The sequence below is a fragment of the Anopheles gambiae genome, assembly GCF_943734735.2.
Source record: "Anopheles gambiae chromosome X unlocalized genomic scaffold, idAnoGambNW_F1_1 X_unloc_128, whole genome shotgun sequence".
NCBI classification, from domain to species: domain Eukaryota; kingdom Metazoa; phylum Arthropoda; class Insecta; order Diptera; family Culicidae; genus Anopheles; species Anopheles gambiae.
The window spans coordinates 1-5,000 of NW_026902585.1; positions in this window are offsets into that span (position 1 = coordinate 1).

The window sequence follows — 5,000 nt, forward strand, 5'->3', positions numbered from 1 at the left end:
CGGGCATGTTGTCGATTGACATTCTGGTTGCACTTTTCATCATCTAGGGTGCGTTCCTGACACGTTTTGAGGGGTTTTAGCAAAAAAAAAAATTTTCGACTACTCGAGCTCTCTGGCCCGTTCGGTGCACATTTTTGAAAAAAGCTAGGGAGCTGCCCCTAGGTTCGGGGTGTCACAAAATGTTGAAAAGTGGTCGAAAAACCACTATCCAGAATCGGATGTAGAATCATTAGACGAATTTAAAATTGTTCTACGACACCCATCTGCGACGTTTAGTATTCGAGTTATGGCCCGTCCTAGGTCTGACCGAGCAATTTTTGTTCCGCGCACTTTGTGCACCGTACACGTTGATGTTTGTATGAAAAAGTACCCTACCTAGGGACGCGTAGAGCAAATTTGTACCCCCGGGCATGTTGTCGATTGACATTCTGGTTGCACTTTTCATCATCTAGGGTGCGTTCCTGACACGTTTTGAGGGGTTTTAGCAAAAAAAAAATTTTCGACTACTCGAGCTCTCTGGCCCGTTCGGTGCACATTTTTGAAAAAAGCTAGGGAGCTGCCCCTAGGTTCGGGGGTGTCACAAAATGTTGAAAAGTGGTCGAAAAACCACTATCCAGAATCGGATGTAGAATCATTAGACGAACTTAAAATTGTTCTACGACACCCATCTGCGACGTTTAGTATTCGAGTTATGGCCCGTCCTAGGTCTGACCGAGCAATTTTTGTTCCGCGCACTTTGTGCACCGTACACTTTGATGTTTGTATGAAAAAGTACCCTACCTAGGGACGCGTAGAGCAAATTTGTACCCCCGGGCATGTTGTCGATTGACATTCTGGTTGCACTTTTCATCATCTAGGGTGCGTTCCTGACACGTTTTGAGGGGTTTTAGCAAAAAAAAAAATTTTCGACTACTCGAGCTCTCTGGCCCGTTCGGTGCACATTTTTGAAAAAAGCTAGGGAGCTGCCCCTAGGTTCGGGGTGTCACAAAATGTTGAAAAGTGGTCGAAAAACCACTATCCAGAATCGGATGTAGAATCATTAGACGAACTTAAAATTGTTCTACGACACCCATCTGCGACGTTTAGTATTCGAGTTATGGCCCGTCCTAGGTCTGACCGAGCAATTTTTGTTCCGCGCACTTTGTGCACCGTACACGTTGATGTTTGTATGAAAAAGTACCCTACCTAGGGACGCGTATAGCAAATTTGTACCCCCGGGCATGTTGTCGATTGACATTCTGGTTGCACTTTTCATCATCTAGGGTGCGTTCCTGACACGTTTTGAGGGGTTTTAGCAAAAAAAAAAATTTTCGACTACTCGAGCTCTCTGGCCCGTTCGGTGCACATTTTTGAAAAAAGCTAGGGAGCTGCCCCTAGGTTCGGGGGTGTCACAAAATGTTGAAAAGTGGTCGAAAAACCACTATCCAGAATCGGATGTAGAATCATTAGACGAACTTAAAATTGTTCTACGACACCCATCTGCGACGTTTAGTATTCGAGTTATGGCCCGTCCTAGGTCTGACCGAGCAATTTTTGTTCCGCGCACTTTGTGCACCGTACACGTTGATGTTTGTATGAAAAAGTACCCTACCTAGGGACGCGTATAGCAAATTTGTACCCCCGGGCATGTTGTCGATTGACATTCTGGTTGCACTTTTCATCATCTAGGGTGCGTTCCTGACACGTTTTGAGGGGTTTTAGCAAAAAAAAAAATTTTCGACTACTCGAGCTCTCTGGCCCGTTCGGTGCACATTTTTGAAAAAAGCTAGGGAGCTGCCCCTAGGTTCGGGGTGTCACAAAATGTTGAAAAGTGGTCGAAAAACCACTATCCAGAATCGGATGTAGAATCATTAGACGAACTTAAAATTGTTCTACGACACCCATCTGCGACGTTTAGTATTCGAGTTATGGCCCGTCCTAGGTCTGACCGAGCAATTTTTGTTCCGCGCACTTTGTGCACCGTACACTTTGATGTTTGTATGAAAAAGTACCCTACCTAGGGACGCGTAGAGCAAATTTGTACCCCCGGGCATGTTGTCGATTGACATTCTGGTTGCACTTTTCATCATCTAGGGTGCGTTCCTGACACGTTTTGAGGGGTTTTAGCAAAAAAAAAAATTTTCGACTACTCGAGCTCTCTGGCCCGTTCGGTGCACATTTTTGAAAAAAGCTAGGGAGCTGCCCCTAGGTTCGGGGTGTCACAAAATGTTGAAAAGTGGTCGAAAAACCACTATCCAGAATCGGATGTAGAATCATTAGACGAACTTAAAATTGTTCTACGACACCCATCTGCGACGTTTAGTATTCGAGTTATGGCCCGTCCTAGGTCTGACCGAGCAATTTTTGTTCCGCGCACTTTGTGCACCGTACACGTTGATGTTTGTATGAAAAAGTACCCTACCTAGGGACGCGTATAGCAAATTTGTACCCCCGGGCATGTTGTCGATTGACATTCTGGTTGCACTTTTCATCATCTAGGGTGCGTTCCTGACACGTTTTGAGGGGTTTTAGCAAAAAAAAAAATTTTCGACTACTCGAGCTCTCTGGCCCGTTCGGTGCACATTTTTGAAAAAAGCTAGGGAGCTGCCCCTAGGTTCGGGGTGTCACAAAATGTTGAAAAGTGGTCGAAAAACCACTATCCAGAATCGGATGTAGAATCATTAGACGAACTTAAAATTGTTCTACGACACCCATCTGCGACGTTTAGTATTCGAGTTATGGCCCGTCCTAGGTCTGACCGAGCAATTTTTGTTCCGCGCACTTTGTGCACCGTACACTTTGATGTTTGTATGAAAAAGTACCCTACCTCGGGACGCGTAGAGCAAATTTGTACCCCCGGGCATGTTGTCGATTGACATTCTGGTTGCACTTTTCATCATCTAGGGTGCGTTCCTGACACGTTTTGAGGGGTTTTAGCAAAAAAAAAATTTTCGACTACTCGAGCTCTCTGGCCCGTTCGGTGCACATTTTTGAAAAAAGCTAGGGAGCTGCCCCTAGGTTCGGGGTGTCACAAAATGTTGAAAAGTGGTCGAAAAACCACTATCCAGAATCGGATGTAGAATCATTAGACGAACTTAAAATTGTTCTACGACACCCATCTGCGACGTTTAGTATTCGAGTTATGGCCCGTCCTAGGTCTGACCGAGCAATTTTTGTTCCGCGCACTTTGTGCACCGTACACTTTGATGTTTGTATGAAAAAGTACCCTACCTAGGGACGCGTAGAGCAAATTTGTACCCCCGGGCATGTTGTCGATTGACATTCTGGTTGCACTTTTCATCATCTAGGGTGCGTTCCTGACACGTTTTGAGGGGTTTTAGCAAAAAAAAAATTTTCGACTACTCGAGCTCTCTGGCCCGTTCGGTGCACATTTTTGAAAAAAGCTAGGGAGCTGCCCCTAGGTTCGGGGTGTCACAAAATGTTGAAAAGTGGTCGAAAAACCACTATCCAGAATCGGATGTAGAATCGTTAGACGAACTTAAAATTGTTCTACGACACCCATCTGCGACGTTTAGTATTCGAGTTATGGCCCGTCCTAGGTCTGACCGAGCAATTTTTGTTCCGCGCACTTTGTGCACCGTACACTTTGATGTTTGTATGAAAAAGTACCCTACCTAGGGACGCGTAGAGCAAATTTGTACCCCCGGGCATGTTGTCGATTGACATTCTGGTTGCACTTTTCATCATCTAGGGTGCGTTCCTGACACGTTTTGAGGGGTTTTAGCAAAAAAATTTTTTTCGACTACTCGAGCTCTCTGGCCCGTTCGGTGCACATTTTTGAAAAAAGCTAGGGAGCTGCCCCTAGGTTCGGGGTGTCACAAAATATTGAAAAGTGGTCGAAAAACCACTATCCAGAATCGGATGTAGAATCATTAGACGAATTTAAAATTGTTCTACGACACCCATCTGCGACGTTTAGTATTCGAGATATAGCACTTTGTAGGTCTGACCGAGCAATTTTTGTTCCGCGCACTTTGTGCACCGTACACTTTGATGTTTGTATGAAAAAGTACCCTACCTAGGGACGCGTAGAGCAAATTTGTACCCCCGGGCATGTTGTCGATTGACATTCTGGTTGCACTTTTCATCATCTAGGGTGCGTTCCTGACACGTTTTGAGGGGTTTTAGCAAAAAAATTTTTTTCGACTACTCGAGCTCTCTGGCCCGTTCGGTGCACATTTTTGAAAAAAGCTAGGGAGCTGCCCCTAGGTTCGGGGTGTCACAAAATATTGAAAAGTGGTCGAAAAACCACTATCCAGAATCGGATGTAGAATCATTAGACGAATTTAAAATTGTTCTACGACACCCATCTGCGACGTTTAGTATTCGAGATATAGCACTTTGTAGGTCTGACCGAGCAATTTTTGTTCCGCGCACTTTGTGTTCATGGATGTCGATAAAGGTACAAGTTGCCGGTCGGGATAGCCGTGCACCAAAACTGTGTACCGATCAGGGAAAGTACAAGACGAAGGGTGCATCTCGAGCGTACGCGTTCATAGATGTCCATGTTGGTACACTTGCACCAAAATTGTGTACCAATCAGGGAAAGTACAACATGGAGGGCGCAGCCCGGGCGTACCCGATCATGGATGTCCATGTTGATACAATCTACGTGTACGTACCTAGTTTTTGTATCAAAAGTTGCATTAAAGTGCTTGTATGCTTAAAATGCTTATCTCAACCGGTCACCTTTTGGCCTGTCCTTTTATAACAGAAACCTAGAAAGATACTCGATATTTTTGTGTTTTTCCATTAGCCCGGGACGACGAAATGAGCTATATGCACATCGTGCAGAAAACTGTCTTCGCCACGCATGTTTTTGTCTATCCACTCATATAATCACCCACATTTGTGTTCAACACGGACGGCGCAGCCCGAGCGAACGCGTTAATGTTTATGTTTGTACACACTGCTTGTACGATTCTAGGATTTGGTAATTGCGTCACAGTGCCCGACCGTCGCGGACACCATTCTTGGACAGAAGTCCTAGTACGTAGAGT